Here is a 23,235-nt window from a genome sequence, read left to right on the forward strand (position 1 = left end):
TTTCTATGTAATGTTCATAATAAGATATTAGTAAATCTGTTGTCTGAAAATTATTGCAAATATTTTTTTGTTAAAGGACTAAGTTATCTTGTGTCCACATAAGAGATTTCTCTTAAAAGTCTACTAACTTCTTAATTTTGCAAGACAATAAAACATTCCTACTAATCATTGTTTTTTTTTAATGTAGTATAATTTCAAAATATTGCTTATGATAATTTACTAATGCCTTATGTTCCCATCTTGTCTTCTCTGGCAACTTATGGCTTTGCCTTTTCCAAATTCAAGTTCAGATTCAGAATACTAAAATTGTTAAGATCTCTTTTTATGCTTAAATTGTATTTTGGCTTTTCAGAATGAATGGCTATCAATAAAACAAAGCTTTTTTTCTTCATCTTATTTTTTTTTAAAGGAAGGTCAGGTGGGTGGGATGGAAGGAAAAATGTACATAATCAGGTGTTTTGGGTGTTCCTTAAATTTCAATGACTTAAAAAGTATTGAGAAAACCATTTTTTTCTACACTGTTTGCAAGTTAACACAGACACACATACAAGCACTTTACTTTCAAGTTAAAGAAACATTATCATTTTTAAGAACAAATATTGTAAAGTAATTTTCTACAAAACCTTTGTTTCTAGATATCTATGTTTATACACTGTTGTCAATCAGAGTCTATCCTAATACTTTTTTTTCTTGGAGAGAGTGCATATGTGTGCTCAAGCAGAGGTTGGGGGGGGGGTGCCCAGAGAGAGAATCTCAAGCAGGCCCCACACTCACTGCTGAGTCTGACATGGGGCTTGATCTCAAAACCCTGAGATCATGACCTGCACTGAAATCAAGAGTCCGATACTTAGCTGACTGAGCACCAAGGAGCCCCTAACACACCTCATGGAATAAATTAAAAGATCTGATTTATACCCTCATGATTCTTTCCCCTTCACATATCAATATCTATCACTATAACAACCTGAAACTAGCAATCTCCTTCTCTTGCCTAAGGAATGAAAATTCTTTTCGTTTGTAACCTCTTAGGAAATTATTTATACCTTATGCAGAACTTTTAGAGACTCTATGGGATAATTGGGTTTAATTTTGTTAGTTAATAGATCATATTTAAAACCCAACCTGGACACTGTCCAGAAGGCAATATTATCACAGATTCAAATTTGTTTTTGGAATATTAACTCCCAGGAGTTAAATCAATTCAGATGACTAGGTTAATTGACTTTGACTGAGCCTGCCAGGTACCAAACAAAAACAAACAAAAAAGCCCAAATATTTATACAAGCATCATTTTATACAAGCATACATTTTATACATTTATACAAGCATACATTTATACAAGCATACATTTTAAAATGTTTTGATTTTTTTTTCTTTGCTTATTTTTCAGTTTGAACTAAGGATTTTCTTTGCTTGTAAGCTACATTTTACTGAAAATTTTATTTAAAAAATTTGCAAAACCTTTCACTCAAAAAGATTCATTGCTCTTATCCTCACTCACTCACTCAAGAAAGTAAAGAGTACAGATGGAATTCTAACACCAAAAACAAGCTGGGGTTCCTGGGTAGCTCAGTCGGTTGGGCAACTGACTTTTGACAGCTCAGGTTGTGAGTTCAAGCCCCACGTTGGACTCCATGCTGGGCATAGAGCCTACTTAAAAAAAAAAAAAAAAGTAAATACATAAAAAGTAAAACCAAACATTAACAAAGTTCTAAGAACTCTAAAGCTGTGTTCTCCAATATGGTAGCCCCTAGCCTTATGTAGTTATTTAAATTTAAATTTGAATTGATTAAACTTAAGTAAATAAAAATCTAGCTCTTTAGTGACAGTAACCACATTTCAAGTGTCTATGTGTAGCTGGTAGCTACCACATTAATTAGGAAAGGTGAAAAGATACCCATCCCTACAAAAAAGTCCTATTAGAGACCACTGCTCTAGAACTTCCTTGTTTTCTAGGGAAAACTTGATGACAAAGATCTCTCCTTATAAGTTAAGAAAAAGCTACTTCAGGCACCACTGGAACCTCATACAGTCAGAGATTCTACCCTAAAGGAAATAAATATGGATAGAAATAATTCTTATAAAAACAAAGTCTTAATGTTAAACCAGAATAAGCAACCTTTCCAAGATAGTCATATAAATAGCCCCTGCAAGGCCTGAAAGAGAGAGAGAGAGAGGAAAGAGTAAGAGAAAAAGATCGAATCACTCTTCCATCTCTAATGGAATGGTTTTTATCAGACTATTAATAATGCTCTCCAAGAAAAACTTTGATCTATGGGTTTATGTTCCCTAATTTAAAAAGACATCTCTTATTCATTAGACTTAAATGCTTTGGGGAGACCTTGAGCTGAGGGTAGCCTATAGAATGATCCAGACGCTGACAATCCTGGGAGACGGTGACCAAGAACATGTTAACATCTCCCTCAGCTTGGATAAACTTTAGAGAAGTTTCATTCTGACTCTATGCCTCTGATTTTTCTGAAGGTATTTATTTTAGAAAACTTGTAATTATAAATCCATTCTCTGCCCCTGTGAGATGTAAATCATTCAAAATGTTTCTTGCTAGTGCACAACCTAGAAATATCATTCTCATTATGGACTTGGAGTCATCCCTTTGAAATGTAGTTATTGAAGGACAAAGAACACCTGTCTTCCAGTCTTCGTGGAAAGGGAGGGACCTAACTTTGGTGAGTCTCTTTGCTCCACATTGTAAAACTACCTTGTGCCCTGAAGATAGGAGAAAGTTTACTTTTCTTTCAGGTAAAGACAATTAGCAAACACAAATACTTAGGATACCCTTAATCCAGGCCTTTGTTTCCATGAAAGTAAGTATCTAAATTTGGCCTGTGCTCTCTACTGTTACTAGCAATCGTATCAGAATAAAATCAGTGTCTGTTTGCTCACTTTGGTGAAATTTTTAACAGTAGATAGCTGACTTCAAGGCTCTTAGTTTAGATGACAAAACAAAAGAGACAATTTTCAACAAGAAACTGAAATAATACTACTTTTCCAAAACTTCTGTACTTTTTCTGTAAAGCTAATCCTGTCTGTTATCATACTTCTATGCTCTCTAGTGATCAAGTAGGTGTACTCACTATGCTCTCATCAGTTTTTCCACTTCCACCCTCACAGTCTTTTAACTGCCATTTAATAAAAGAGAAACCTCTCTTGGAAGATGTTTTCAGACCATTACTAATGATCTGATCCTAGCTAATTATTGAATGTGTCAGCCTTCACCTGCTCCTGCTGATAAAAATTCAAATATTATTCTTAAAATTTTCAGAAGGTTGATTTCCTTCTTCACATTCCTCTAAGTATTTACATTTTTCTTTCATCATTAATTCCAACTTTCATTCGCATTCAAGTAGATTTTGACCTCATGTCAACAAAGTGTTTCAATGGAAATCGGTACAGTACTCTCATCAAACATAGCTTGATAAGGGTGGAAACAAATATCAGGGCTATCCTCTTCTGTCCCACTTAGCTTGTAGCTTTGCAGGTCCTGTTTAACTTCAATCAGTAAATCTGTTCTTTGAGAGGTACCCAAAATGACCTCACTCCTGTTGCCATAAATGATTCTTATATTTCTGATACATTCTGTGGTCTCATAGTATTATTTCTTCTATGGACATCAGTTTTTCTCTGAAGATCAAACAGACCAGTTTACAATATTATCTAGTGTTGTTAAGGATGACACATTAGCCCTTGATTTCTTTTCAAGTGTGCTGAGAAAGTGTGCTATGGGAAAGTGTGCTATGGGAACACTTCTTAGTGTTAGAATGGAATCGAATATGGAATGGAATAGAATATTCCATTATTCTATATGGAAAAGTCCATGGCCAGGCCAATTAAAAAAAAAAAAAAAAAGAATGACACTTGAGTCCATGAAAAAACTGTTCTGGACTGTGGGATATGTGTTTTGCAGTCAGGGTTTGGTCATCTAGACTCCCCCCCACCCCCACAACTGGTAAATATCTGTACAGAAGTTGGCTGATGAATCTTCTCCAGAATCCTAAAAGTTACTGTGTAGCCATCATCAAATTAGATGATAGCTCACCCTACAACAGTAACAGCAAAGGCTAACTTTAGTTCAATTAAAGAGAAAGTTACCTGAACAACTTTCTGATAAGTAAAGTCTCGGCAATATCCCACAGTCTGCTTTACCAGCCCTTGGCTAAAAGAAGTATGGAGAAAGAAAACAAAAAACAAAGAAAAGTAGCCTTTAGAGGTATACGCTAGTGGCTGACCCAGTTGCTACCAACTAAACAATGGTATTTCCCTGATGATCATGACCAATTTCATATAACATCAGCATTCAATGAGGAATCTCCATGACTATGAAAATCACTCCATTCTTATGCCTGAAAAAATAAATAAATAAAAGCAAAGACTCTGTGTAACCACAAGATATTACTAAATATCTCCTGTTTCCAGTTTAGACTTGATGAGGGAACAGAAGGTAAGCTGAGGACAAAGCAGAAACTGACACCCCACAACCCCTCCCCCATGGGATATATGTGACATTCCTCAGGCACTCCTGGCTGCCCTAAAGCTAAGAAAAGGAAAAGAAATTAGGTAACTTACAGAGATCACAATGCCTTAGCAATCTACAAGAACAAAGCATTTCTATCAATAACCTAGCTTTCAGGATCCTTTTGTAGTTCATAAGCATGATGATTGGGTCTTCACGCTTTTGTGTGATATGTGCCACCCCTTAAACCTTGTTACGACCTAGGCACATTACCCATCTGACGTGAAGAAAAAAAAAAAATAAAAATAACCTAGCTTTCAGAAAGAAATGTAGATACAACTAAATGTTCTTATAACCTGTAGCCCATTGACAGATACTTGAAGTGGGCAGAGCATAATGTTTCTCCAGGAAGCTCCCAACTAATGTAAAGCCTTAACTTGACAATGACAAGGCCTCCTGTATCCTGTAAGTCTTCTTTAACATATGAAAATCCTTTTGAAACCTCCCTTTTCCTTACCTCTCTCAACCCCGTAGATATAATCAACCAGCCCTCACAACCCCAGGGCAGCAGCTCTTTCTGCCCATGGGTCCTGTCACAGAGCCTTAATAAAACACCATTTTGCACCAAAGACATCTCTAGAACTCTTTCTTGGTGGTCAGCTCCAGACCTCACCCCACCAAACCTCTCCTATATTCCAAAACCATGTCATGCTATTGTTACTTTAGTGACAATCGCAGCTTCTTAGCTCTTCTTGACTCCTAGAGAAAAGATACCCAAACAGCAAGTTGCAGTTATTTTTGACAGCATCTGATCCAGAACAGAACGCAGCTTCCTTCGACCTCTTCTCAAATGAAATCCTGTCATAAGTCTCTTTTAAATCCTTTTTACTGAGGTACCTGAAATATTTCACCTGGTGTGGTATGTTGCCTTGCTTGTTACAGAAGACTTAATAAACTTAACTTTTTTTTTTTTTTAAAGAATTTATTTTTAAGTCATCTCTCCACCCAACTGGGGCTTGAACTCACAACCCCAAGATCAAGAGTTGTAGGTTTTACAGACTGAGTCAGCCAGGTGCCCCATAAACCTTTTTTTGATCCCAGGTGCACTTCCTATTGGTCTTTGGCTTTGACATGGGCTAAATACTGCCCAAGACAGGGGAATCAAAGGCAGAGATGGTAACTAAGTTCTCCTGGGTCACACAACCATGTAGGGGAGAAGCTGTGCCAGCATAATTCTTTCCAAGCTGTTGCTACTGAATACATGAAGCAAAATACTTTGATACATTTAACTCAAAAACCTGTGCAAAATAGATAATCTCACAGGTCCTGCATACCTTAGTTCAAAAGAGTCTAGCAATTTATTTAAACATTTATGATTATATATGTTATTCATGAAATTACAACTCATTCTATTGCCTAGGGTCTAAATAAAATTGTAAATGTAAAGGAAATCGGTTGTACAAAAATGTGAACATGTTTTATCTTTATAATGCTTTTCTCTTTTATCTTCACAGGGATATGTTATTTATGGAAGAATTTATATTCTAACTTAGTAACAGGAGAACAGAAAAGGTGAAAAAGGAAATAAGAGGTTGGCAAAAGTAAATCCGAATGGTGTCAGGTCAATGTTTTTTGGCTACACAGAATTACTGTGGGCTTAGGAGAAATCCGCAAAAAAAAAAAACAAAAAAACAAAAAAACTGACAAAAAGTGTTTAATCTTTATTTTTATTATGAATTTCTCATTCTGTTTCATTACCTTACATTTTATGAATTTTACTTCCTGTAAGTTCTTATGATACAAAATGAGTATATTCTAGAACAAATATCTTTCATCCACAGAAAACACAAAATGTATTTTGCAATCCTTAGGGTCAAGCAATTGATTAGAATGAAAGGTAATTATGGATATGCTATGGAACGCATATTTGCTTTTAAGTATTTTTCCTTTGAGCAAAGTATAGCTCTTTTGCTATATTTTCTGTGCCTAGTGACAGGGCAATTAGTAATCTGAACTATCAAATCTGTTTGGAGATAATGGAGCTTAACAATTCTTGCGTTATAATTGCTTTTCCAAGACCCCTCCCCCTGCTTGCTTTTTTGCCCATCACTTACCCAGTACACTTAATCCTGTTTAAATAGCAACATGTCAAACACGTCTGCTAATCAACTGGCTGGCATCCCCATGGAGATTTCTGCAGTTTTAAGCACTGCATTTCACTGTGTAAGGATTTTTCCCAAATATTGACTTTTGGTTTTCAAGGTTACTGATGATGTGCTCTGGCACATTAATCATTCTAACCACCTTAACAAAGAAGCTCATTAAAAAGACAAATACATTTATCAAGCAAATCATCAAGCAGATTATATACTTTCTACCATAATAGATTATAGCTGAATAAATGACTTGGGTATTTTATAATTAAATATGCAGAACACTTAATATTTTAATACTCATATCCTTCATTGAGGAATGGGGATGAATTTTATAGCATATAATTAATATAGCACAATTTAGTTGCAATTATATGAATTAAAAATAGAAATAGTACTTTGAATATGCAAACCGAATAATATTTTGATATCATGATAAAGCATCACATACAAAGACGTTTGAAGTTCAAATAATCAGAGATTTAACTTCTTTAGAACAACAACTGAGTGTCTATTTCTGGTTCTTAACACACAGTTTTCTGCCTTGGAAATAAGGCTGTAGGTTGGAGAGACACAGGTAACTAGTCCTTTGCCCTCAGGCTGCACTGCAGCGGGGAGTGATTATTTCTTTTGTCAGCCAAATAATACTTTAAAAGCTTGAAAAGGGCCTACAGGGTCAGTTTTGTTGGTTCCAATCTTATCTTTTGTTAAATCTCCCACCACCGATCTCCCACAAATCTAAGTTTTGTTTAGAGAAGTTTGCTTTTCTATCTGGGTCTTCAAATTAATGGACCAAATATAACCTTGAATGGCAGCCCTCAGGCACAAAGTTTTTCTCTTAGCAATTCCATATTTCCCTATTTCTCTATTTTTAGTTTCAAAGCAAATAGTATTGTCTTCTCATCAAACCTTCCTAAAATATATACAAAATAGCTAACACACTGAATTATCCTTAAAACATTGCTATCCAATCCTCCAGTGCTACCCACTGAATCCCACATTATAAAAGGCTACAGTTTTCATGGAAATTTTGTGGCTATTTAACAAGGCTTGCTGACTTTCAAGGTCTGGTGTTGAAGGAAAAATTGCATCAGATAAAGTTGAACAGAATAGAAAGATTTTATTCAAAGCTATTGCAATGGGGAAGGAAGGAGGAAGACTGGAACTAGGTCTGAGCTCAACCTGGCCAAAGCAAAGGAGAGTTTTTAAGAACTGAGGAAGGAGGGGAAAAAAAAGAACTGAGGAAGGGGAGGTGTGTCATAGGTCACCTGCATTTGCCAACTGGCTTTACCCAAAAGAAAGGCAAACTTTCTTGTATCTTCATGATAAGAGGCGGTATTACAACTTAGAGCAAGAGGCTGACCAGAGTCATGTCCCTACCTTTCCCAGGGATCCAGAGATAGGGACTCTGTCTCCTTCAATGACTATATGTCAGAGAGGGCTCTCTGTCCTTGAGAAAGACACTCCTGAGTTATAAAGCTGCAAAGAGGCTTTTCAAAAGATTTACACCTGAAGAGGGCAGAGAAAGGATTTATAATTTTAAGTTTTCTAGAGGGAATCTTCTCAAAAAGGGAAACCAGGAAGAAGCCTGTCTAAAGTTTAGTCAAGATGAGGAAAGTATAAAGGCCCCCTTGGACACTGGGTAAAATGGTATTTTACTCTCATCCTACCTCCCAACCTGGCTCACATTTTAGGGTCTGTTTCTTATAAGTGTACAATCAAATTATTCAAATTTCAAAATTATTTCAAATTCTGCAACATAGTTCTTTATTGCAATGAAGAAAACTCAAACTAAATTTGTTTAAACAATGAATGGATTGAGAAACATAAAGATTCGAGCAGCTCGAACTCCCCAAGATAGGCTGTTTCACGCTTAGTAAACTTGCCCTCTTCTATGTGTTAGCTTCATTCCCTGACTGACCTCCCCCATGAGAGGAAGGTTGTTTTAACAGCCATAAGGCTATGTTCAGATTCAGAGAGAGAAATAGAGGGAGTCTTTTCACAACTACTTAATAAAATAAATAAAATAAAAATCCCAAGTTTTACACTGATTGGAGTGCCCTTGAATCAAAGCTCATGGCCAGAGCTCCTCCAGGCAAGAGTTTTTCCCTGAACAGTCACTTTGGTAATGAAGATAAAGTTTATAAAGTTTCCATGATATACATCCAAAGCAGGGGACACTCTGGGGTGAAGGGTAGGGTTAATTTCTCCAAACCTCTTGATTGTTCAGTAGTGAAGGGAAGGAGGAATGAATACTTGAAGTGTGGTAGGGGTGGGATAGGGATTAACGGTCTATTGTGCTGTAATTCTCAAGTATTCTTCATAAACTTTAACAATACTCTGTTTAGGGCGCCTGGGTGGCTCAGTGGGTTAAAGCCTCTGCCTCTGGCTCAGGTCATGATCCCAGAGTCCTGGGATCGAGCCCCGCATTGGGCTCTCTGCTCTGCGGGGAGCCTGCTTCCTCCTCTCTCTCTGCCTAATTGTGATTTCTCTCTGTCAAATAAATAAAATAAAATAAAATAAAACATTAAAAAAAAATACTCTGTTTACCAACTCATCCACACCATTGCCCCTTAAAATCCCCCTCTCCTTCCTCTTCCTAACTGCTCTACTTTGCTTTAGGGTCACTGTGGCATATATTTTAAACATAAGATCTGTTAATTACCGCTTGTGTGATTGACAGCAACTTAATAACTCTATTATTCCATCTATAAAATAGAAATTAAAATGTCTTCCTGATAAGGTGCCATGGACATTAAAGGAATCCTCATTTGTAATGTGACTTACTCTCTGCCTGGCTCAAGGAAGAATTTCACTTAAAGTCGATTTTCTTGAATAGTCTTCCGTTGTCTACCACAACAGGTTAAGCTCTTATATCTGGATTTTACACACCTCATCTCAATTAACCTATTCACTTATCACTTTCATTAGTGAAATGAAAAGGATTTTTTGCCTGTCCCATAGTTCATTCCATGTTCTTCCTGAAGCCTTTGCCCATTCTGCCCTTACTACCTGGAGAACCCTCTGTCTACCTTCATCCTACTGGTCCTCTATTATGCCTTATCACAGATAACAAGATCTGACTAAGACTTCTGCCTGCCCCATGCCCTCTTAGAAGACAAGACTGTTGTCTCAGATTCCAAATCTGGAATGGAGAAAGAAAATACACCAATCAATGGTTGGCCTAGATTCAGGCAGGTCTGAACAGGACTTGAATTGATTCTTTCACTTAAGATCTGTATGATTTATGATTTATACAACTCCATGTTTCTGAACTTTGGTTTAATCTGCTGAAAGAAAGGAATATGAGTATCTCATGGATTGTTGTCAAAATTTAAAGAGATACTCTAGGCCTCAGACTACTACTAATACCTAGGAAGTGCTGTAATTATCATTACTGTCTCAGACACTATATACCCAGGACTCTTGAAGGAAGTCCTCTAACTTTATTCATATAGACAATCAACCAAAATTTTTAAAAACATTTTTACTTTTTAAATTGCTTTATTATTAACTTGTCTGAAAATTCCCAGAGAATAGTTTAACATTATAAAGAAGCATTAATAAATTATTCTTACATATGTTCCTAAATTGGAAGGGAGTAGATAAGAAATCTCTCTTCCATTACCTTGCAGATATGATCAAATAAATTAACACATTCAGAATAAGAAAAAATTCAAGAAATCTTTTTCGGGTGTTTCTTGGAATAAAGAAATTCAATAAAATCTCATCTGGTTAGGAATTCTTACTGTCCAATAAGTTGAGAGTCACAGAGGGCCCCCACTCAAAATAATGACCCTCTTCCTTGTCCTGGTTCTGCACAATTTGAGAAATAAAAGAGCATAGGTGGGAAAGCCATACATTGTTTTTATTACTCTATATCAGAGGAGATGATTTAAGACAATATTAACTAATTTATCGAGCTTATGTTGGGCCTTAAAATTAGGCAGGCTTCCCCTGTTCTCTCCTGAGAGTAAATAAAGGCAACACTGAAGGAGGGAAGGTTCTCCAGACTAGCAGACCTGCATTGTTCCTCCCTTGATGTAACTGGCTCTTTCGAGGAAAAAAGAGCTACCACAAAGAGCCGCATGGCCACATGGCTGGCTCTTTCTGACAAGCTCTCACCTAGAGAAGTTTCTTCACCTTCCTTATGTTGAATAAGTTGTAAAGTGGAGAGAGATTGGAACATGTTTATGGGAAACCTCCCTTTCTTAAACCGGAGGAGTGTGGCAATGATGTTTCTCTTTCCCGTAGCTCTATCCAAGGAGATGGTCAAATACATTACCTTTTCCAAAAGGATACATGAATGAGATCCAGTCCTCAGATCTGGTTAACACACACACATACACAGACACATACGCACACAACCACACACACACACACACAACCACACACACACAGAGTTTTATTGTTGATATAGTATATGTTATTTGCCTTAAATTAAGAGACATCAAAACAGATTATTTTGATTTTTATTTTCTTTATTTTACATTTTATAATCCACGCTTATTTTTAGTTGAATACTTTTGTTTTAATTTATTTATTTTTCTAGTTTCTATTTACCACAATTTTACTTTCTCATTTGTTTCAGTAATATTAAAAATTTATTTTTAATTTTTTAAAATACAAGTATGAATTAATTTACCGACTTTATGCAATGAGTTATGGGACAGGCTGTATAGAGACACCCTAAAAATTGTGAAGTCAGGACCTGGAAAACCAAAATTTCACAAATACTGCTCTGACAGGTAAGAACGATCTGCATTTAATATGGTGTCATGCTATTCCCCCATGGATTTGAACTAGTAGAGTTAAAACGAGGTCCATGATAGCTGAAAATATGATCACTGATGCTTCTTTTGAAAGCACTTTTTAACTAGTGGCTGCTTTAATGGCAAACAAGTTCCAGATTTTGAAGATCTTGGAAATATAGCTACAGCTACCCTTCTCATCAGATTCTGAATTTTGTTCTGCATTTTGCTGTGAGAGTACTTTAAAATTGATGAATGTCCTTGGGAAAGATCCACTCTGAGGTTGTGGCAGATGTTAGAGCATCTGCTCTCACACTTTAAAGTGCTTTCTACATGATACAGCTCAGTGCAATGGAAAGCAGCATTCAGAGTGGGAGGGGCCACAGCTGTGGCTGTAGCAGATCTTCCAGTGATGAAGCCTGTTGAGGAATCAAACTGGATCCAAAAGCTCGTGAAGTTAGGCTGTTGGAAATGCAGTCACTATCTCCTCTCTACCGTCATGCCAGGTGCAAAGAACAGGGAGAAGGAGCTATACCAGCTGCTACTCTTGGGATTATGATGGCCTTCATTCTGTAATGAATATTCCTGGTATTTTCATACTCCAAAATCTCATCAGCTCTTTTCTCCCCCATTTGCTCCCCCATAGACAAAGTTCGAAGATCAATATTCATTCATTTGACTAATACATTTTGAGCTTCTCATGTGGCAGGCACTGTGAGACTCTAGAGATTCAATAATAAATAGGATATTTTTCCTTTCAAGGACATTAAGCCTAATGGGGAAGACAGTATGTAAGTTAAAAGCCATATTCCATAACTGAAAGCTATGATATTGGCAAACAATGGAAGTTCATAAGAGATTCTTAAATGTCATAGAGAAGTCATAGGAGATTGCTGGGGAAAGCCATTTACAAAGTGCAAATGGACTTTATTTTAAGGACAATGTGAAACAGCTAAGCCTTTTAAACTGAAGAGGATGAGATCATCTCCGTCTTGGGGAAAAAAGAAGTCATTGGAAGCAGCCACCTCTACAAGCTTTTTATGGAAAGACAGCACTTCCTAGTATGTCCAGTGCTAATATACACTTTATTTAAAACATACAAAGGAGAAAAACCCAAGTCCAGAGGTTATAGCAGCCCAGGAACCGGGAGAAAACCCCCCAGACAAGATAATGGTAAGAGAGTGATAATTTCTGGTTCCAGTTGGCAGCTTTGAGCTTTACAGCTCCCAAGGGTTACTGGTGCTCAGGCTGAACCTGATGGACTCACTTGGCTCAACTATCTACTCGGGCATCCTGTGATTCCATTCTTTAATTTCTAGTCTTTCTGTGGTTGAGAAAATCACAGCTGTTGCTTGTTGTTATGCAATAGGATGTAATGGTGAATAGGGTTTTTTCTTTTTTTTTTTTTAAGATTTTATTTATTTATTTGACAGACAGAGATCACAAGTAGGCAGAGAGGCAGGCAGAGAGAGAGGAGGAAGCAGGCTCCCCACGGAGCAGAGAGCCTGATGCGGGGCTCGATCCCAGGACCCTGAGATCATGACCTGAGCCTAAGGCAGCGGCTTAATCCACTGAGCCACCCAGGCGCCCCTAGGGTTTTTTCTTAAGACCTAGCTCAAACACAGAAAAGACTGAATTTCAAGGAGAGCCTTCTTTTGTACTTTCTCCTACTCACCATTCTCCCAACTCTTCCTCACAAAGCTCCCACAAGTAACACCTACAGCTGGAGTTTTTGACTTGACTATAAGCACAGAACAGTAGCCTGGGGCTCTGTGCTGGAAACTGGGTCCAGTGCTTGGGTTTAATGCTACTTTGAAATTCTTACTAACTTTATTTCTGAATTTGTGGGTTTAAAAACTTTTTAAAATTATTTTTTAAAGTATTTATTTATTTATAGAGAGAGAGAGTACAAGCATGAGTGGGGAGAAGGGCAGAGGGACAAGCAAACTCGCTGCTGGGCTGTGAGCCTGACTTGGGACTCAATCCCAGGATACTGACATTGTGACCTGAACCTAAGTCAGATGCCTAATGAGCTGAGCCACACAGGCATCCCTTGAATTTGTGTTTTTTAAGTGAAGTCAGTGAAATGAGCATGTGCCAGGTTCTTGGAGTTTCACCTCAAGTGTGGTCTTCCCTCCCATTGCCACCTTGCCTCCTCCAGATGGGTTCTTAGCTGTCCACTTCCCTGACCCCACCCAGCAACCATTCCCTTCAGTGGGCAGGACCTGGAGCACAGAGAAGTTCAGGGTCAGGTACCCACACTAGATAGCAAGTCACTATGCAGGGTCCTGGGAGATTAGGAAGGTTGGCTCACTCCTTTCAAGTATTTCTGCATCCCAAGAAGTGAAGCAGCAAATAGCATTTTAAAAACACCATAATAAGTAAGAGAGAAATTGCAGGAAAAAGGAAAATATTTCTTGTTTTTTGAATAAGAGACTGCATTTTCATTTTGCTTTGGTATCCACAATTTAGGTAGAGGGAGATATGTGGTTGTACTTAGAGCTAAATAGCAGATGTTCTCCTTGATTGAGCCAGGAGATTTTGGTTTGATAGGATCCCCACACTCTCTGATGTCTCCTACACACTGAGATGGGTATTGGCATGATTGTTTTTATTCCTTTTGGTCAGCCTCCCTTGCTGATAGTTCACTGTTTGATTTAGGGACATTAGCGTATAGTACAGGCCTGCCAGGCATGCTTTCTGGAAGGGCTGTCGCTTGAGGGAAGTTATAAATACTGACTGGAAGAAAGGCTTTGGTAGGGAAATCCAGCAGAGAGAAAGTACGAGGTAAGACTCTGAGTCATGACTGAGAGCTGCATTATAGACAACTACTCATCTCACATGGATGTTTGGAATTAAGATGTACATAACGATTATGATCTCCCTTTACCCACCGTATTTCTCCATGATTTACGGCATCTGTGTTGTTTTGCACTTTTTGACCAAATAATTCTGTTTTTACACAGCAATTAACACGCTAGAATTTGAAGAAACTATTTTTGAAATATAATTTGCACATTCTGATTAATTTCTAAAGACCTAGCTGCTTTTCAAGTCATAGTTTGTGTCGATAATGTTTGTGGAAATATTTTAGACAGGAAATAAAAGGGATTTCTCACAAGAGGAAGACGCTATTAGGAACAAAGCTATAAATAAAGATTAACTGCAATTTTTACAAGCAGGCCAGTTGCCAGAATAACAAAGGATTCTTTAAAGTGTTTTATCAGTTGGTTGATTTTGTGTGAAGGAAATCACTATCAAGGAAATGTAATGAAATGTCTTCAGATGTGAAATTCAGAAATAGGAATAGTTTCCATCCTATACACTGAGTCAATTGAATAATTAAAAAGACTGGAGTGATGAAGTCTGGATATAATTGATAAGAGAAAAATGTAAGTTTCATTTGAATGTGGTAACCTAATGTAATGTAATTTAATATAATAAAATGAGGACCACTCAACTCTTAACAGGATGCTTTATATTATTTGTATTTCAAGACAGGAAAAACAGATACAACATTTTACATAAATTAAGCAAATTAAAACTTTATACTGAATCAAAATTCAATGCGTTTTTTTTTTACTTGCAAAAAAAATTACATTTTAAGGTTAATATGCTTGGAATATGTGTAGATGATTGTTTCTGACCTTTTGCACATAAATGTCATATTTACATTTTATAAATAATGAATTTAGGAAAGTTCATTCTCTGGCCATAAAAATCAGAAATGCAAAGTTTCTTCATTTTGTTGTCGGTCTTTTAAGAAAAGAGTGCTGTGTGCAGCTTTCTCTGGCTCCCAGAAGGGCTCAAGGGCACTGGGAAGGCTTTAATAAAGTCACAAAATTGTATGTCGTCCTCAGCGCAGGTGTGCTCCACTCCTGGGAGCAACACAGATGGAAAACAGCAGAATAAGCACTGTGTATACTTTCAGATTTAAATCCCCAGTGATAACATCATCAAGGTGAGTTTGGAATTCCGCTTCTGTGGTCAGTCTCAGAAGGATAGGTTTTTCTCCCTCTGCATTATATTCTTATCTCCCTTAGCTGTCCTGTAATTCAATGGTAAGTATTGCTTGAGCTATTATGTAAGATAATTTTGTAACTTATAATTATTGTAATTTTAAGAACTATCATTAAGTGCACCTATTAGCTGCCAGGTCCTGAGACTAGAGATTGTTGCTGCCCTCCAGACAGGACTATAGGGATGGCATACATTAAATAAGAAACTACAAGTATATAGTGAAAAAGATGATGATACTGAGAAGCCAGAAAACAGAGGGGCCCTCCCTGTGTAGCAAAGCAGAGGTTTCAGCAGAAAACCTGAGAGAAAAGGGAAAAAAAAAAAAAAAAAAAAAAGAACGAGTAGCATGAATAATAATATAACAGTTCAGCATTGCTAAACAACACTTTAATAAAGCGATTTGTTCTTGGCTTATAAGATAAGTGAGTCCTAGGTCATCATAAAACTAAAGAAATATAGAGGCAAGCTGTATTCATGCAAGATATACACAATAAAAAAGAGGTACAATTTCAAATTATGCTTTAGTAAATATAATGTAGAACTCTATTTCAAAATGTATCTAGTTTTTCTTTCTTTTTTTAAGAGTTTAATTATTTATTTGACACACAGAGAGAGAGATCACAAGTAGGCAGAGAGGCAGGTGGAGGGAGAGAAGGAATTAGGCTCCCTGCTGAGCAGAGAGCCCAGTGTGGGGCTTGATCCCAGGACCCTGAGATCATGACCTGAGCCAAAGGCAGAGGCTTTAACCCACTGAGCCACCCAGGCACCCTTCAAACTATATCTAGTCTTTCAAGAGGCAATCCAAATTAAGCCCACACAAGCTTGTTGCATGCCTTACTGTGTTTTGTATACTGCAGGCATGCCCGCTGTGTTTAGTGTACTGTGTGTGGTTCTGAAGGATTCCCATGTGGCCGTGCTCTAACAGTAATCCATCGAAATGCTGAGTATTAAGACAAAAGAGATGACTTTGATCTCTCAGTGTTTGGAAATTTTCTTCCTAATCTTGTTCATTTGAACTAAAATAACTTATAGAAAATAACAGATTAGTATGTTGGTTTATAAAAGAGAGCATATTTACAAATCCCCTTTACTTATCTATTGATACTGTAGGTTTTTGAAACGATACTGTAGGTCCACTCTATTTGGTGGATGAGGTGATTCATTTTATGGAGTCAAATAATTTTCTTAAACAGCATCTCACAAAAAAACCAGACCCTTAGCTCCCCTCTTCCAGCATTAACTGACTGCCAAAAATGCCCTTAACTGTTTTTTTTAACAATTGACATAATTATAAACAAAAGTTAATTCTGATTTTCATTTTACTTCATAACTAAATCTTATTTTACTAACATTTCCTTTAGGCTTTACCTTACTAGTAAAAAATAAATTACAAATCATATTTTCCATTTGGAATAGTTCTCATCCCTTAGGAAAAAATCAATACATCAAAATTAAACTTCAAAACTGCATTAACAGCATCTTGGAGATCAGGTATTCTAACAGTCTCTGAGTGGAAACCAAATTATGGAGTTATTATATGTGGACAATATAATTATTTTTACCACCTTTTACTTTGGAGAATACAACAAAAAGGAATTAAATCTAGCATAAAGATTCAGTTAAAAAATAGAAGTGTGTTTATCTATGTCATCTTAATACCACTGAATTTAATGATTCACGCGAGCATTAGTTTTAACTTACGGAATCTGAATTAGACTGTGGATATTTGAAAGCTTTAGCAAAATAGCAAAATTAAAGAAAATAGAAATTGTTGGATTTGAGCAATTGACCTCTTTTGCAATACACTAACTCCTTAAAGACATCAAAGTATTATTTAATAGGATAGAAGAGCTGAAAGAAATTTTAGAAATCAATGAATCTAATCACATGCATTTTAAAGAAAATGAGAACCATAATAGTGAAATGACAGATATGATCCTTGGTTTCATCTCATAAGGACTATTCTAATATAACCTCCTTTCCCCCGTACCTTATTTGCCCAGGTACCAGTCTCAGTATCCAGGGCTTAACTTCTTGGATAATTTTGATACGTGTGAGGCAGACGTGCATGACCATGGTGTCGGGAGAGCAATGGTAGGACCTGCCTCTTTGAGGGCAGGGTTTGTATATGTTTTATTCTGGTATGTCCCTTGGCGCACACTTCTTTGTTACCTAAGACAGACTCAAAGCAGGCAGATGGATTTGGAGGACAAGAGCACGCAGTTGCCTCATTTTCAGGACCCCAAAACTGTTCTGTGTAATAATATAAAAGCCATTGTAATTTTTCGTGGTGATTCTTTCAGGATTATGTTGTCTTTAGAGAGATGCCTCTTTTTCCTTCTATATGATGTGGCAGGGACTGCTAATCAAGACTGTCATGTCCCTTTTCCCTTCTTAATTTGATTACAATAGCCCCTATATTTACCAGGGCACATGGCTGCTTAGCTAAAGAGTGCCTTTGCCCACCTACCGAGCAGCTAGGTTATAGCCATGTAATGAAGTTTTGCCCAGTGGGCTCTGTGTATGGAGGGGCATAAGTAGTCTGTCATGAAAGCTTAAAAGGAAGCAGCCTGTGTACCACCTCTTCTTTCCCTCTTCTCACTGGCTGAAAGGTGGATACAGTGAGTCAACTGACCCTGAACGTAAAGAGAAAGGTCATAGTCAAAGACATCAGGATTTAAAAAGAGATGAAATCTGGGTTTCAAGATTGCTTCATGGAGTAGGGTACAAACACCCTTTAACCCATCCTGCCCTCCCTGCTTTTTTTTTTTTTTAAGATTTTATTTATTTTTTTGAGAGAGAGAGCATGAGCGAGGGGGAAGGGCAGCAGAGAGGACTGCCCTCCGCAGAGCAGGGAGCTGGGCGGGTGTCTCAATCCCAGGATGCTAGGATCATGAACTGAGCCAAAGGCAGACACTTGACTGCTTGTCAGAGCACCCTGTGCTACAAGCTTGAAGAAAAAGCAGAATAAACTTTCAGTCTAGTTTAAGCAACTGTTTATGGTTTTTCATTAAAGACCTCCAACCCTGAGGACCTATAACCTACAAAATGTCTAAGAATAAATATTCTATATGTATCCTTGGGAAAGAGAAGAGTGTGTGTGTGTGTGTGTGTGTGTGTGTGTGTGTGTGTGCATTTTCAAAGGATTAATCACAAAAGAAACAATTGCAACACAATATGCATATGTACAGGGAAAAACCTTAGAACCACAAAAGCAATCTTTAACTCATTACCTGGCAGGGATTTGAAGAAAGTCTTTACAAAACAAAAAGATTTCCTTTTCTTGCCTGTCACTTGCTTCCAATTTTTCTGGCTTCTCCAAAGTGTACTATCTTTCACACTAGATACTAAGTTCCAAATTTCTAAAACACTTATACATTTGAGAGCTTAGTTTAATATAGCATCTAAATGACTTCAATTCAGGTTTATGCTATGGATCTTAGAGAATTTTAGCTCTGAGATATCTCTGAATGTCACTGGTCATCTTCTCACTGTAACCCTTTCTAGAGTTAGAAGATCGTTTACATTTGTCTATCCAATGCCTGGGGCTCTTGCAGGCACTCAGTAAAAATTTCCAGCGCAGAAGTATTTGCATTCAAAAAACACATACACATTGTATGCACACGTGTGTGTGTGTGTGTTTGTGTGTGTGTGTGTGTGTGTGTGTGTGTGTGTGTCTATAATGTATTAACTTACAATAAAGTGGAGTTAGAATGGTCTTACAAGTATTCTGTTAGAGATAAAACAAGTATCTGTTGCTTAGAAAGAAACAATGTAATCTACTTCAGAGAATTTTCACTAAGGAAATTTGTGGAAGTTGGGACTTCTTTTTGCCATTTATACTAATTACATGCACAAGGTAACCACAAGGCAGAAAATATACATGGCTCTCTTCTAAGTGCATAATTTCCTTTCAACCAACTACTATGAACTTGACTACGACAGGGAATCTGATCTGTGACCTTGAGCAACTGAGAGCTACCTCACAAAGTTTTGGGGCTCATTAAATTAGATAAGTAGAAAACTTGCTAAGACAACATTTATTACATCAAACACATTTTAAGTTCCGTTTATTTATTTTCAGTTTTCATTACCAACTAATAAAAGTAAAATTTAAAAAACCTCATTCTTCTGAAACTTAGTGTAAGCCAATGAACTGAGTTTCTATGGGAACCAGCTACTATTATTCTTATTAGTAATATAACTTTACTTATATTAATAATGTGAATAATCATAGCTAATGTTTATTGAAAACTTTTTATGAACAGCATGGTACATACATCACCTCAGAACAATATTATTGTGGAGCTCCTATCATTATCCTGACTTCCAAGTGAGTAAATTAAAGCTTAAATTAATAAACCTAAGGAGGGAGCCCAAGTTCACATAGCTAATAAGATACTCTGTCTATACGAATCTGGAGCCCATATCAATAACTCCGATGTACCATTTTCTGTAGTGCTTATCCACTTAGTAATTTTGAAATCTGTAATTTTCTGAAATATTTGACTTAAAGACGGTGAAAATCTCCCACCACTGAATAATGGCAGAATTTTCACTTTATTTTGCTGGAAGGCAACACCAAGCATTTGTTGCTCTTTTCTTCTACCTCGGAACACAAGCAAGTTAGATTTTTAGAAAAGACCATGACAAATAACTGAACGTGGTTTGGATCAATAAAGCAGTTGCTTTAAAACAGCCTTGGGCCCCGGAATTTCTGCTAAACTATCAACATCTAATGTCAAAGTGCTCTTTGAAGGATGAAAGTCAGACTGCTATCTTAAAAGTAATTTTCTTTTGGTAAGTCAGTGATCAAATTTGAGTCAGTTTTCCAAATTGTTTAATAAGACAACACAAAATGTGATTACTCATATCTCCTGCAATAAAGCAAATGATGATTCACAGAATTCTGGAGATGTCTTATGAAGGAAAAACATCCTGGTCAAATAATTACATATTTACATATTATGGAAATTCCACATATAACAAAGTAGGGTAAGACCCTATTTTTAGGATGAGTTCTATTGAATCATTTGATCATTGTTTTTCACTACACACACAGACACACACAGACACACAAACACAGGTACATGGATATACATATATACGTATACACACTTATATACAGAGGTACTTACACACATGTATATATATATATACATATATATGTATATACATATGTAAATATGTATATACATTTTCCAAAAGGTTTTACATATGTATATTTACATATGTATTTACATATGTATATATATACATATATACATATGTACATATACATACATATATGTATGTATGTATACATATGTATACATACATATGTATGTATGTATACATATACATATGTATATATGTATATGTACATATGTATATATGTATATGTATATACATATGTAAATATACATATGTAAAACCTTTTGGAAAATGACATGAAAATATAAAGAGAACATTATAGTTGTTAAAAATACCTGAAAAAATATTAAGTCCAATTCTCATGAGAGGACATAGTAAGTAGGTAGATTTCTTTACTAGAGAGCCACATGTAAGAGTAGAGACCCATGAACTGCATTCTCCATATTGCTGGATGTGTGTATTTTGTGATTGTGACAGGGCATTTGACCACTAGCTTTCTCTTACATAAAGAAGTTTCCCTTCAGATGTTTAAGAGCTCCTCAAGTTTTAAACTATCTGGGCTTCCCTGGTCATCTTTTTATTTGTGTCCCCTTGGGATAGCAAGAAAAAAAAAGTGCTTTCTTTATAAATAGTTCTTCCTGTCAGTAAATTATAGAAACTATGTTTCCTTTTGTAAAGAAAACAGGATTCCAGGGCGCCTGGGTGGCTCAGTGGGTTGGTCCTCTGCCTTCAGCTTGGGTCTTGGTCTCAGGGTCCTGGGATCGGGCCGCATGGGGCTCTCTGCTCAGCAGGGAGCCTGTTTTCTCCTCTCTCTCTGCCTGCCTCTCTGCCTACTTGTGATCTCGTCTGTCAAATAAATAAATGAAATCTTAAAAAGAAAAAAAAACAAAAGAAACGCAGGACTCCAGACCAGAATCACATGTGTTACTCCCACCATCCCTGCCACTGCCCCGGCAAACAGTAGGAACAGGGGCATAAAGGGTCATTTCTGCCATCTTCCAGAGGGTACACATGACCAATTCACACTCAAAATTTGCTTTTACAATCTCTCTCTTTCCATACATTTTCTTATTTGTGATTCTGTTGCACATCTGCGAACTTTCATGAATAATATGTTACCTGAATTTTTACTCTAAAGTAGGGCAACTTTGAAAATGTACTTCTACATTGTGCACTAGACTTCTATAGTATGCTTCTATTGTTGATGTCTAAGGTGATGATACTGAAAAACATTAGATGATAAAGACAGTCCTGGATTAAGAACAATGACTTAAAAGGAATAAAAAGTTCTTGCTTTTGTAGTACTTATAATAAATGCTTTTGAGTAGCACAAAGAATATCGGCATGTCCCTTAGCAGATATGGTAGGCACATTCACAAATCATTCCTGATTTTTGTGCTTAAATTATAGCTTCCAAGTACCATCCCCCCTAAAGGGAATAATGGCTTCTTTGATGAATGGCTAATTTTAGGTCCCAGCTAGGAAATTTGAAGATGAGCCTAGGAAAACCTATGCTTAAAAGCAAGAAAATGATAGCTTTTGTCAAGGACAGAGGCGCCAACTTGAAAGGGCTAGCGAGCACTTGCCAATGATGTGATTATCTGAGCATCGAAAAGGATAATATATCCTGAATCTATAAACCTCTGTAAGTTCATGATGATTATCAAATAAATGAGAGAAAGCTGAATGACAAGCAAATAAATCTTTGGAATCTACTGGAAGTACTTAGAGCACCTACGACTAATTCTATCCCTCTCATACTAACTATATTTGAGGAAACCAAATAGTTTCAACTGAAAATTTATTTTCTTTACAAATAAATTCAGGCTGGGTTGCTAAAGAAATGGTAAAATTAGAAAATAATCATTTGCCATACCTAATTAAATAACTGATTCAAGCAATAATCATCAGCTGATTAAACCATTAGATGAAAGGTTGATGTAAAGCTTGCAGTGGGAGGATCACATGGTAGAATGTAAAGTCACCAGTCAAGAAATAGAAGGGGGACCAGAGACATTATTACTTGCCTCCTGATGTGATGCAATGTAATGCTGATAACACTACTCATGACACTATTCATCCCCGCCCCCCCCAAAATGGAGTCTGAATCTAGAGCTAATCTAAAGTTACAGGAAATGGGAATGAGGATGTTAAAGAAACAAATTAAATGACCCCAAAAGAAAATAAATATTTTAAAAAATCAGAATATGATGCTTTCTACAGGATGGCGTGCACAGTTTCTACAATGAAGAGAAAAAAATAAGGGCAAGGAGAAGGCTGGAATGCGTTGCTGTAGGTCAAAGGACTTAGGAGACTAGTAACCAAATAGAATCTGTTTCACATCCTTATTTGAGCCTATAGTTAATTGCTGAAAGGCACTTCTGAAACAACCATGGAAATTTGATTGTGGACCGACCTAAGATGATACTAGAATGATTTTAATTTAGTTAGATGCAATAATGAAACAGTTATATTTTAAAAAATCTATATTTTTAGAGATACATAACAAAAGTGAAATGACATAATGTTTGGGATTTATTGTAAAACAGTTCATTAAAGGGCACCTGGGTGGTTCAGTCAGTTTAAGCATCTGCCTTTGGCTCAGTTCATGATCTCAGGGTCCTGGGATGAAGGCTCATGTTGGTCTCCCTGCTCAGTGGGGAGCCTGCTTCTCCCTCTCCTTCTGCCATCCCCCCTGCTTGTGCTC

At 36.8% G+C, this 23,235-nt stretch overlaps 1 non-coding gene across 1 annotated transcript; it reads left to right on the forward strand.

The window, feature by feature from the left end:
• Positions 1-4,649: 4,649 nt before the first annotated feature.
• On the forward strand, positions 4,650-4,754 carry LOC123928563. The gene has a single exon (XR_006815772.1). It is a non-coding gene; the product is annotated as a small nucleolar RNA U13 (small nucleolar RNA).
• Positions 4,755-23,235: the final 18,481 nt, after the last annotated feature.

Source organism: Meles meles, chromosome 17, assembly GCF_922984935.1.
Source record: "Meles meles chromosome 17, mMelMel3.1 paternal haplotype, whole genome shotgun sequence".
Lineage (NCBI taxonomy): Eukaryota > Metazoa > Chordata > Mammalia > Carnivora > Mustelidae > Meles > Meles meles.